Source organism: Mastigoproctus giganteus, chromosome 2 (genome assembly GCF_048544385.1).
Source record: "Mastigoproctus giganteus isolate SK-2022 chromosome 2, ASM4854438v1, whole genome shotgun sequence".
NCBI classification, from domain to species: Eukaryota; Metazoa; Arthropoda; class Arachnida; order Uropygi; family Thelyphonidae; genus Mastigoproctus; species Mastigoproctus giganteus.
The window spans coordinates 29,261,116-29,275,073 of record NC_143576.1 but is presented as its reverse complement, the minus strand read 5'-3'; the positions used below and the strand labels follow the sequence as shown (position 1 = coordinate 29,275,073).

Sequence of the window (13,958 nt, the reverse complement as noted above, 5' to 3'; positions counted from 1 at the left end):
ATATACTCTTGCATCCTTTAATGGTGCTTTGCACTTTTAGGTGCATCTGTCATACCTAATATATTAAACTTGCTTTCATTGAAACGATTTCATCTACTGTGTACCTCTTTTCTATGTAACTTAAAACTTTTTTCCTTTGAAGAGTTACATTGAAAAACTCATTTATTTATATATATACTATCATTAAATATTGACAAAAGTTAAATTATAATAAAATAAATAAATAATTGAGCATTCATTAGAGGCAGCGACTTGCAATTCCTCCATATGAAGCCGAAATATATTTTAAATTAAATAAAATAAAACATAAGCCATGGCTTATGTTTTATTTTATTTAATTTAAAAAATATATATATAGGAATTATGTCTAATGACATAATAAAAAAGGGTATTAGCTCCTACATTAATGCTATTGTACAGTTACAATTAGACATTATACGTGCATGGGCTATATATGTACTTAATTTATTTATACATTATTACTTTTTAAAATTATGGTACTACTTGGGAGCATCAGATTTGTAGCGACCCCAACCAACCCGCCAGTTATATATAAATCTAGCCCTGGTATGGATAGCCTTATATATAAATAAATATGTATCTATGTTATATATTTATATATAAAGCTATCACCATTAAATGTCATCCCCATTAAATTTTTTAAGCAACTCTGGCAGTTTTTTAGATTTCTATTGCTCAGCACTCGTAGCATCAGCACTGTCCTTCTCGCCATGTGCTTTTTTGTAACTAATGTCATGTCTACACTTCCATCGAGACAACCAACCATCCATCTCTTTGAAATTTACGTGACCTAGCTTTTTGGCCAACTCTTCTGACTTGGTTTTTAGCATAGGGCCGCTTACACGCACTCCTCGTTTAGATACAGTGGAAAACCATTGATTCAAAGCATCTTCGATGTCTGGATCTTTGCGCATGGATTTAAAGAAAACATCTCGTAAGCAAAAGAGGGAAGGCAGTGTCCACTCCTCTCTAAGTTTTTCTTGTTGCTGTAGCAGTCGTGAAATTGTAGATTTTGGCACCTTTATTATCTCTGCTAGCTGACGATGACTGATGTTAGGAGGTTGACTTTTTATCTTGTCAAGAATAGCGATATATTTTTTTTTCCCTCCTGAAAGCGACAAATCTTTACGTGGCATCTTGACAGGGGTATTAAATGTACTGAAAAAAAATAAGGGGGAGGGGGAAAACCAAAATCAGTGCACTGTTTGGTACAGTTTTTAATCTATTCTAATCCACAAGGTGTATACACATCTACCTAGTGTGATCGTAAACAACTGCAAGCAGAATTTCTTCAGAATCCGATTACCACGACACAGAACAAACGTAAATCAATCGCTGTACAGCACGACTTCGCAATAACTGACTCGGCTGCTGCCCGCATGATCTCTTTGTTACGAACCATCTAAATTAGTTTATTGTTCAATAAACTATATTTATATGTTTGTGCGCGCCATCTAAATATAGTTTATTGTTCAATGATGACCTTCATTGCCCCCAGTTAAGCGGTGAGTTGGCCCAAATAAGCAGAAAAAATTCAGGCTAAATATTTATTTTGTTTCTGTTCATCATAATTTGCCCCAAATAACTGGCTGCCTCAATTAACTGGAATGCACTGTGTATGTATGTATGTATGTATGTATGTATGTATGTATGTATGTGTGTGTGTGTGTGTGTATATATATATATATATATATATATATAGTATGTATGAATAGGAAATGCAAAGAAAAGGAAGACAGGAATTGCACCTGAATGCACAAAGCTGCAAAAATAGGGTACAAAGGTATATTGTTGATATTAGAAAGAATTAATAGAAAATATAAAAAGATGGAGAAGTATTTAACATAAGGTGCCGAGCCTAATAGAAGGAAAAAAAAGAGTGAGAAAGAAAAAGAACATTAAGAACCTAAAAAAAAAAAAAAGTTTTAAAATTATATAAAATTAAAGGCTGAATTAAAAAGCCAACCATATGTAGAAAGCTGAAAGGGAAAGAAGGAATTTATTATTAATCAATGCTAAATAATAGTGAGCATCAAAATGAGGGTGGTAGGATAATAAGTAGGGGGGGGGAAATTTTTTTTTTTGATGCAAACTAAATAAAATTGATACATAGATCAGGCATTTCATCAGGGGACTACACCTGATCATGTACCAAATCACTGTGTTTCTATGCAAACTTATGTCAATGGAGAAAAGATTAAAATATAATAAAAAAGGGGAGGGGAGAAAAATATAAGACCTCCAAAAACATAAGTAAGGTAGCTCCAATGTATGGAATTAAAATATTAAATTAAATTAAACAAATTAGAGTGTAAATGCCTTATTTTCATGTACATGGCTTAAGGATATAAAATGTAATGTAAATTTTGAATCGTCTAAAGGATTAAAAAGACGAAAAAGTGAATTTATGTATCGAAAGGTATTAAATGTAACAGGCAGTGGTATAGAAAAGGGAGGGAAAAAGGTGATTAAGATAAAGGCGGCAGAGATAGCAAGGATGAGAAAAGTGAGAATGTCCAAATTGCCCTCGTATTACACTAATAGTTCAACGGACAGAAGAAAGGAAAAGAGTTTAAAGGATACTAGGCAAGCTAGGTGTGTATATACCCAACCTCTTAGAGAGGGCCTTGGCTGTGAGAGTGTTAGTAGAAGTAGAAACTAATACCACTAGCCTGTGTTATATCTTATAATGCCTAAAGCAAAAAAAAAAAAAAAAAAAAAAAAACCCATAAAAATAGTGAATAAGAGAAAACAATTAAATACCTGTTAAGTTATGTAACATCAAAGTGGACAAAAATGTATTACTGAGAACAAAAATATTTCAAAGAATGAAAATACAATACCTCATGAAGCTTTTCAAAATTGGATAAATGTCGTATACCAAAACATTGTAAAAACAGTTTCTGAGGCTTATAATCTTTACAATAATCCGCACATTAGGTATTCTTATCTTAAAAAACCAATTTTGGATTTGCAGCAGAACTTTATCATTACCCCTGTGGATCAAGTTTCTAACAATTTTGTCATTTTTTGCAAACAGTTTTATTATACCACTCTTAAAAAGGAAGTTGACAACAGTACTACCTTTCTACGTTGTTATATAGGCATTAATGCAACCATTAAAAAACTTTGGCCTTTCATAAAAAATTGCACACTAAAATTCGAAATTCTACTTTACCATTCTTATATATGATAGCCAATTCCACAAGCTTCCTGTTGGCTTCAGATTCATTACAAGTGCTAAAAAAAGTGGCCATTATCTGCCAGGCAAACAATTTTTTTTTAAATTGCTAAATACTATTTTTATTAATCTTCCATCTACCTGGATCATCAATTATAATCATAACGTCATAAAAACCATTAATTCTAATACCAACATTTTCAGTATTGAAACTTAAGACTTTTCAAACTTATTTACCTCTTTACCATATCATTTGATTATTTTTGTACTTAATCAATTATACTTCAAATATAGGAACATTTTTTACTTGTGGATGAGGTTGTTTGGAATAACTATGTTTTCAACTATAACTCAACAGTTTCATTTATGATGGTAAATGTACTTATAGACAAACTTTAGGAGTGCCCATGGGCTCACAAATTTCACGCTTAGTCTCTAACTTATTTCTACATTATTACGAAGATTTATATACTCGTAATAACCCAAACAATAATTTCTATGAATTTCGATACGTTGATGACATCCTGGTTTTGAATCAGGATGAACCAGCAATTTTGAAAATATTGCAAAAACTATATATCCAATCAAATTCACCTTGAATAAAGAAAATAATGGTAACCAACATGCAAACTTCCTTGATTTAAATATTACTTTAAATAGTCCCCCACTTCATAATTCGGAATTATTTGATAAAAGAAGTAAATTTAATTTTAACATTATTTATCTAACTAATTGGAATTCAAATATTTCTATTAATGTTCATAAAAACATCATCTGTACACAATTATTCTTTCAAATTTAAGCAGCAATCAAACACTTTTCATTCCAAATCAGGAGTGGGAGTGCAGTAGCACACGCTCCTTGAGTAGATCGGGGTTCAAGCCCCTGACTGCTAAATATGGTTGATTTGCCAACCTGCACTGGGCCAGCGTGGCAGATTATGGTCCATTTCCCTCAGTGTGAATTGTTGAAGAGGCTTCCATCCTGCAATGGGTTGATAATGGCTGCAGTTTTTTTTTTATATTTCCACTACTTTGAAAGTGAACGCATTACATGACTTCTCTCTGAATGATATTCATGTTTTTTCACTCTCTAAGTTTATTTTCTTTATTACTATTAATAATCATTTACAATCGTAACATTATTTCATTTTCTGTACTATCGTCTATGACATGTTGCTCTCTCATATTTCTTTCAGAATTTTTATCCAGTTAACCTTAATATATGCACCTCTGTAGCCAGGTGGGAAGGAGCAGCAGTGCGTAGTACACGCTTCTTGATTAGACCGGGGTTCGAGCCCGTCACCACCAAATACGGAGGATGCGGAAAGGTCAAGGGAATGACCACCGCATATTCCCGGAGCAATATGGCCTTAGTTGCTAATGCTCCTAAAAACCAAATAACAAACAAACAACCTTAATATACATAATATTAGATTCACATTTATTATTTTTATTTTTTTTCTTTTCGATATCCCAACTACAGAGGGCACCTGTGTCCTTCTCAGCCAGTTTTCTACTGAGCAACTCCATAGTCGTCATAGCTCCGCTTCTGTTTATATTCCATTTTTACTTACTTATCTTGATGAAATATTTTCGTTCTCAGTAATAAATTTTTGCGCACTTTGACGTTACATAACTTAACAGGTATTTAATTGTTTTCTCTTATTCATTATTTTTATGGGTTTTTTTTTTTTGGCTTTATATTTTAGGCATTTTAAGATATAACACAGGCTAGTGGTATTAGTTTCTACTTCTACTAACATTCTCACAGCCAAGACCCTCTCTAAGAGGTTGGGTATATAACACCTATCTTGCCTAATATCCTTTAAACTCTTTTCATCTTTCTACTTTCTATTCTTCTTTCTTCCTCCGTTGAACTATTAGTGTAATACGAGGGTGATTCAGACATTCTCACTTTTCTCAGTCTTGCTATCTTTGCCTCCTTTATCTTAATCACCTTTTTCCCTCCCTTACCCTGCATTATCTCCCTTTTCTATACCAATGCCTGTTACATTTAATACCTTTTTGATACACAAGTTCACTTTTTCGTCTTTTTCTTTCAAAACATTTTTTCAAAAACTTTTTCATCCTTTAGACGATTCAGAATTTACATTACATTTTATATTCTTAAACCATGTACATGAAAATAAGGCATTTACACTCTAATTTGTTTAATTTAATTTAATATTTTAATTACATACACTGCATTGGACCTACCTTACTTATGTTTTTGGAGGTCTTATCTTTTTCTCACCCTTTTTTTTTTATTATTATATTTTAATCTTTCCTCCATTGACATAAATTTGAATAGAAACACTGATTTGGTACATGATCAGGTGTAGTCCCCTGATGAAATGCCTGACCTATGTACCAATTTTATTTAGTTTGCATCAAAAAAAATTTTTTTCCCCCCTACTTATTATCCTACCACCCTCATTTTGATGCTCACTATTATTTAACATTAATTAATAATAAATTTCTTCTTTCCCTTTCAGCTTTCTACATATGATTGGCTTTTTAATTCAGCCTTTAATTCTACTCTTTTCCCTAACTTTTTTTCCTTCTATTATTCTTGGCACCTTGTGTTAAATACTTCTCCATCTTATTGTATTTTCTATTAATTCTTTCTAATATCACACACACACACACACACACACACACACACACACACACACACACACACACACACACACACACACACACACACACACACACACACACACACACACACGAGGTGCTGGGGGTTGAAAAGTTTTTAGCCCAATAGAGATTGCAAAGATTTTCATGAAAGACAATATTGCCAATCTGTACTGTAACTCTTGTGTGTTCACAGAAAATTTCAGGTTTGTAACTATGTTCTCCTTTACAGAGAGAATTTAAGTGTGGAAGGCGAATGAAGATGTCTACTGTAAGAATCAAGCACCAGTCATTCAGTACCTTATTTAAAGGGAATGTTTGCAAAAGAAATTCATGAAGACATGCATCAAACATAAGGGGAATCTTGTCCTTCATACATAAAAATTGAATTGCGGAATGAAATGCAGAGCAGAAACAGAAAAGACTGAAGTGTTGTCATGGGATTGTGCAACATTTTGAAGCTAACGAAGCTCAGTTTTGTGGGCAGTATGTCATTATGAACGAATTTTGGGTGTACCACTTAGATCCTGAAACAAAAGAGCAATCAAAATAGTGGAAGCATCCCTCTTCTCCCCCTTCTAAAATGTTTCAAGTGCAAAAGTTGGCTGAGAAAATTATGGCATCCATCTTAAAAGATACAGAAGAAGCGATCGTGGTTGATTTTCTGTAACAAGGTGCCACTGCCTTGCTGAGTATTATTCTAATCTACTGAGACATTTCTGTGAGGAATTGAAGCTCAAGAGGTGCAGGAAATTGGCCAAAGGAGTGATCTTTCATCAGAACAATGCACACAATGTTTGTAATTCAGGCAACACTACATAACTGTGAGTTCAATCTATTACAGCACCTACTCTACTCATCAGATTTGGCTCCTTCAGACTATATTCTATTTCCAAATCTCAAAAAATGACTTAAAAGGACAAATTAGATAGTGACAATGCTGTGATGGATGCAGTCAAAATTGGTTTGAGTCAAAATCTGAATTTTATTTGAGCAGGTTATGGATCATGCTAGAAAGTGTGACTTGGGGGGGGGGGATTTGTTGAAAAATAAATGAGTTTTCACACTTTCCAACATTTCTTCTATGAGAAGCTGGAAACTTTTCAGTGTGTGTGTGTGTGGTTTTATGTAATTATTTGGTGTTTGTTTTATATAGGAAAATTGGAGAAAGTTTGTCCGATGAATAAAATATGATATATAGTGTTTTTAATTTTTATGTGTATATATTTTGCTATAACTTAATGAGGGCATTAGTAATTAATCATTTTTTACTATTCTTCAGTGTAAATCAAGACTTTATAAATCAAGACTGGAACAAAGGGTTGCTCTTATGAAGAAAGGCTTAAGTTTTGCAAGTTACAGTGTCGGGAGACTAGGCACCGGTGAGGTGATCTGATAGAGGTGTATAAAGCCTTGAGTGGTTTGAGCATGCTCAATGCTGATGGGATTCTGCCTCTTGCTCAGAATAATCACCTGAGAGGGCATAAATTCAAATTGAGGAAAGACAGATGTAGGATAGATGTCCGGAAATTTGTCTTTAGCCAGCGGGTAGTTGGTTGGTGGAAGAGACTTCCATCCCTTGTTGTGGAAGTTGATAGCCTAAATAAATTTAAGGCTCAGCTGAACAGGTATTTCGAACGAACGGAGGGGTGAAGTGGAAGGTTTTTTTTTTTTTTTTCCCCTGGCTGATGCTGCATAAGCTTGCTTTCTTGCATCATATGCCTATGCTAAATCCTAAGACTATGATCAACACAGCAAGAAAAGGAATTGTTTACACCATCAACAATTGCCAATACTTACCCCATTTTCAGACTTATTTTTATGGATAGATATCACATTGACTGGCAAATATCATATTAAAATAAAATTATTTTAATAAAAGCTTATTAAATAAAATTTTATTGAAATTAAAACATGCATGAGCATTTTTTTTTTTTTTCTTTCATTTTTGAAAGTCAGTTTTTCAGTATGAAGAAATGCTGGGACTCTTCTTGTACTAGGATAGTTTCTTAAAGAATGAACATAGTCTATTGCCTAGGTTGTTTTTCCCCCTTGCCCTCTTCTAAAATAAATATGTAACCTGTTTTTCAGATCAGTTTTCTTTTGAACATGCAGATTCTTTCAATGTTCAGCTCCATGTTGAAGACTCTTTTCCCCAAACTTTAAATTTTCCATTTTTATTTCAGTATTTAATGTTTCATTTCCAAATGTTTTATTAAAACACATGGAAATGGAAAGCATTTGTCTTTTCACTCTTTGTTTATGTTAAGGATACTAAGAACATGTATATTTCAGAACTATATATAATTTTTTATACACAAAATGTACAACCAGTAAAAATATACAACGTGAACAATCATAAACTGAAATAATGTTATTGAGTGTAACATGGCAGCTCATGGGTGTGATACATGTAGCATCATACATTCTTTTGCATATTAGTGGACAAGGCACCAAATAATTATGTACATAACTTGAAACACCTGTTGTAAGATGGCCAGCGGGTAGCAGCATTCTAGCAGGATTAGCTGTAATTTAAAAAAAAATTAATGTTACTTAGTACAGAATAGACATGAATATTCCAAATTAATCAAGTTGATAGCTTAAATAAATTTAAGGTAGAACTAGACAAACAATTTGGAATGAACAGGTGGGTGAAATGGGATGGTCCCCCCCCCCCCCCGGCTGATGCTCTATAAGCTTGCTTTATTGCATCATATGCTTCAGGTAATGCAAATGCTAAACAAGTAAAATAGCTCATTCTAAGGAGTATATAACCGCAGTGGGTCAGATCATATTTGATCTTCCAGTATGGATCTGAAGTCTGTTTAAACTTTTTTTCATTGGTCAGTCTAAATTGGCTCCAGGTGGAGGCATCTTAGACAGTGGGAGACATAAGTTTGCTGAATTGTTGTCTGGAAATTGCCTCTTACCAGAGTCATAATCTGGTGATATTGGGTGGAGAGGAAACGGGTGTTGTTTCGTGCAGAAAGCTCCTACAGGACAGGGCATAGTGTGGATATGGTTGCTGGCCATACAGTAGAGCAGATATCATCTTTTAAGGGCACAAAAGGTGATATAGTTGTACACGTTGGCACTAATGATATTAAGAGTAGGAGACCGGCAGAATTACTTAACAAGTAAAGGTCACTGTTGAAAAAAAAGCCGTGAATTAGGGTTGAATTTGAAAGTGTCTGCAGTTCTGCCCAGACACGATAGGAGGGAGTATATGATGAGAGCCTTGTCGATCAATTCAGCCCTGGAAAGATTGTGCAAGGCTCAAGGGGTAGAATTTTTTTCAGCCTGGTCTGTACTTGTTAACAGAAGGGACTGCTTCTACAGGGATGGGATACACTTAAATAGAAAGTGTGCAAGAATATTTGCTGATGCTATCGAGGCAGTGTTAGGTGGGTCGGAAAACTGCTAACTTGGGGGATACAAGGACTAATAGATTAACAGTAGCCACTGGCAGAGGTGAAAATGATTCTTGCACTGCTTCATTGGAATGAGCAGAAGCCTGGAAAACAAGTGCAGGATATTTCAGAGACTGCTGGGAGTCATTGCGGTACAAGTAAACACATGGGCTGTGTTAGGGTAGCTAAGAATAGAAACAGGTGCACGTATACTTGCGTGTACACCAATGCTAGGAGTTTGGTAAATAAATTTGATGAATTTGAGGTATTGCTCAAAGCATCAAAGGCGGATATTGTTGGGATATCAGAGACGTGGTGTCACACAGATATAAGGAATGCAGAACTGGAATTTGGGGAGTACAACGTCTACAGAAAGGATAGACACGATAGGAAGGGAGGAGGGGTTAGGCTATTAGTTAAGAAACACATAAAATCCAAGGAAGTGAAGCCAGTCGACATCGCTGGACAGTGCAGTGTCGAGTCAGTTTGGTGTGAAATAAGCATTGGGAGATCAAAATTGAGAGTAGGAGTGTGCTATAGGCCTAATGACTCTGATGAGTATAATAAGAAACTGTACAGGGGAATAGAGTCGGCCAGTAAATCAGAGAGTCTTATAATGGGGGATTTTAATTTCTCAGATATTGACTGGAATTTGTGGGTTGGTCACTCGCACACTAGCAAGGCTTTTGTGGATTTATTGAATGATTGTTTTCTACAGCAGCATGTTTCGGGAGGCAACTAGAGGGAGTAATACTCTTGATCTGATTATCAGTAATGATTCTTCATGCATCAAGGATCTACAGATAAAGGAACCACTAGGTGGCAGTGATCACAGTGTGCTGAAGTGGGATTTACTCAAAGAGGTAACTACCATTAGGGGGTAAAGGGAAGGATTATTGCTTTCGTAAAGGTGACTACTATTGGTCTGAGACCGTATTTAAATTCTATACGGTGAAACCAACTGATGATGTTACCAACAGAAAATTCAAAATGGGAAGCATTCAAAGAATTAATCTTGGAAGCTACCAGGCTTTTCATACCAACAAAGAAATATTGTTCAAGATTTAGGCCTAAATGGATGTCAGATGAACTAATTAGACATGTGACAGAGAAGAAAAATGCATGGGATACATATAAATTAACATGTGACACAGAAACCTGCAATAGATATAGGCTGGTCTGTAACCAAGTTACAAAGGAGGTTAGGCAGGCGAAGGCAGGTTATGAGAAATCTTTGGCAAAGGATGCAAAGAAAAACAGCAAAGAGTTCTTACTTATGTAAACTGTAGAAGGAAGGGGATGAATCAGACTGGTCCACTTGATATCGATAGTTCAACTGTTGATGATCCTGCTCAGGTAGCTAACATGCTAAATGAATATATGTTGCATCGACATTCACACATGAGGAGTTATTCAGGGAAGGGAATGCCAGAGGTGTATTCAACTCTGGCAGTAAGCTAGATAATCTTGTAATAACTGAGAGTAAAGTGGAGGAGAAATTGTTGAAGATAAACACAAGAAAGGCACCTGGGGTGGATGGGATCTATCCAGTTATATTAAAGGAAGCAGCAATGGAAGTAAGCAAACCCTTATCCATAATTATGAGAGCTTCCATGGACTCAGAGGTGGTACCCATGGACTGGAGATGTGCAAATGTGACCCCAATCTACAAAGGATGATCAAAGCGAGACAGACCTGTTACAGGTCTGTCTCCCTTTGATCCTCCTTTGGATTACAGGGCTGTTAGTTTAACTTCTGTTCCATTTGAAATTAATGGAGGCACTGGTTAAAGAAGCATTGCAGGATCATCTAGACAAGACTTCAGTTATAGCTTGGACACAGCATGGGTTTGTTCAGGGGAAGTCTTGTCTGACTAATTTGATTGGAAAAGTATGATGTAGTCACAAAGGAACTGGATGCAAAGAATAACTTTGATATCGTATATTTGGATCTTAGAAAAGCCTTTGATACTGTTGCACAAATTGGAGCAGTGTGGCATTGGAGGCAAATTGTTGCTATGGATAAAGGGATGGTTGAGTGGGAGAAGACAGAGTGGTAATCAATGGACACTGCTCTTCGTGGACTAATGTTATTAATGGAGTCCCTCATGGTTCAGTGTTGGGCCCAGTGTTGTTTTCTGTATTTATAAATGATATTGATGATGGTATATCAGGCTTAATGTCCAAGTTTGCAGACGAGACGAAGGTTGGCAGGGTTGTTAATGACACTAATGACAGTACACCGCTGCAACAGGATCTAGAAAAGTTAAGCAGATGGGCTGAGAGGTGGCAAATGAAGTTTAACATTGACAAATGTAAAGTACTACTTATGGGAAGCAGTAATCCCAGAGTAATGTATCAACTCTGTCGTACCACACTGACGGTGGTAGAGAATGAAAAGGACCTGGGGGTAATTGTGCAGGCAGATATGAAGTTTTTTGAGCAGTGCAGACAGTTTGCAGGAGTAGCTAATGGTGGTTTGTCAATAATATAGAGGAATTTTGCTAGCAGGGATAAGGAGGTGATTATCCCCTTGTATAAGTGAATGGTCAGACCACACCTTGAGTACTGTATACAGGTCTGGAGGCCTCATTTTAAGAAGGATGTAGAGCTGTTGGAACTGATGGGTATGTGTACAGAGAGGGGCAACAAGATTAGTGAATGGAACAAAAGGTTGCTCTTACAAAGAAAGGCTTAAGTTTTGTAAATTAGTGTCTGGAGACTAGGCACCTGCAAGGTGATCTGATTGAGGTGTATAAAGACTTGAATGGTTTGAGCATGCTCAATGCTGATGGGATTCTTTTTCTTGCTCAGAATAATTGCCTGAGAGGGCATAAATTCAAATTGAGGAAAGTCTGTTGTAGGATAGATGTGTGGAAGTTTGCCTTTAGCCAGCGGGTGGTTGATTGCTGAAACAAACTCCATCTGTCGTTGTAGAAGTTGATAGCTTAAATAGATTCAAGACAGAGCTTGACAAACATTTGGAGCGAATGAATGGGTGAAATAAGGGGTTTTTTTTTTTTTTTTGCTGATGCTATATAAGCTTTCTTTCTTGTATCATGTTCATTTGCTAATGCTAATGATTCTAAGCAGAATAAAAAAAAATGTGCATTGCTGCTTACACTTCCTCAGGTATGCCTTTTGTTCAGTAGGTTCAACAAGGTCAGACATGCAGATTTAGAGTGAAACATAATAGGGAATAATGTTTTATTTCTAAGAAAAATTTTTGGACTTGCACTGTGAAAGAATCAGCCAGACCTGGTAAAGCAAAGTCTGTTGATTCTGCTGAAAATGCATTTTATCATAGGGAATGTACGGTGATAGATTTGTTGCATGAATACAGCAGAGAAATTTTATATCATCATGTTCGGATCTTAGTCCCAAGAACAGCATTTAGTTTATTCAGTTCTTCAAACAGGTCTCCATGTAGATGTGCAGTTTGCGTTTTCAGTTCTGTAAATTGCAACCCCTGCAATTTACAGAACTGAAATCTTTATGGTAAAAGAATCCTTTTGTGTCCTTGACTAAACTGGTTGCTCTTTGCATCTTTTCCAAGAGATCCACATTCTTCTTAAAATAAGGTTTTCAGGCTTGTATGGTGTATTCAGGATGTGGGCTGTTTTGTCCCACTTGCCTTCATTAGTCATTATTCCCAATAGTAAACTATTATTGACAATCAGTGAAAGTTTATAATTGTAATTTTGTTCACATTTAATGTACTGTCATTAAGTACTGGAATTTGTTGGATTGGATAACATTTTTCCCCTTGCTTAAACATTCCTGTTTTGATATTCTTAAAGCTGCTGGTTTTTAGTTGACAAGAGTGGAAACCAGTGAGATTATCTGCTGTTAAACCCATCCATGACAGTTTTTGACATATTGTGTGTATTCTGATACCACTGTTGCATTGCACTGTCATTTGACTGGCTGTGGCCTATTTGTTAGATTGTGCAATTTTCACCTGGATATCAACAAGCTGTCTCTAGTCACAGAACTGCCATTGGCTGGTTGTTTTTTTGGGTTTGTAAACCATTTTCGGTACAGATGCTGTTGTGCCCATTTTCCAGAAGTCACTATCTACCTACTCTAAAATTTGCCCAAATGCACAATGGGATGTAATGAGACTTAAATATTGTAATGAAACTCAGTTTCATCAGTTGGATTAGGATCTCATCTACACCTCTGTGGCATAACTACATTGGCAAGTATGTATATATGATGGAAATGTAACATATGTTGGTAGAGAAACTACTTGAAAATAGTGAAAACCATGAATGTTAAATAGGTATACTACACAAATATATAATTTGTGAATAAGCAAAACTGCAAATACAAAGGGCTTCCATTGTGGCTGTGGCCTATTTGTTAGATTGTGCAATTTTCACCTGGATATCAACAAGCTGTCTCTAGTCACAGAACTGCCATTGGCTGGTTGTTTTTTTGGGTTTGTAAACCATTTTCGGTACAGATGCTGTTGTGCCCATTTTCCAGAAGTCACTATCTACCTACTCTAAAATTTGCCCAAATGCACAATGGGATGTAATGAGACTTAAATATTGTAATGAAACTCAGTTTCATCAGTTGGATTAGGATCTCATCTACACCTCTGTGGCATAACTACATTGGCAAGTATGTATATATGATGGAAATGTAACATATGTTGGTAGAGAAACTACTTGAAAATAGTGAAAACCATGAATGTTAA

At 35.6% G+C, this 13,958-nt stretch overlaps 1 protein-coding gene across 1 annotated transcript in view; it reads left to right on the top strand.

Annotated features, from left to right (window-relative positions):
- LOC150089240 (solute carrier family 12 member 2-like) overlaps positions 1-13,958 on the top strand; it is a 253,122-nt gene that overhangs the window by 42,169 nt on the left and 196,995 nt on the right. The window lies entirely within an intron of this gene.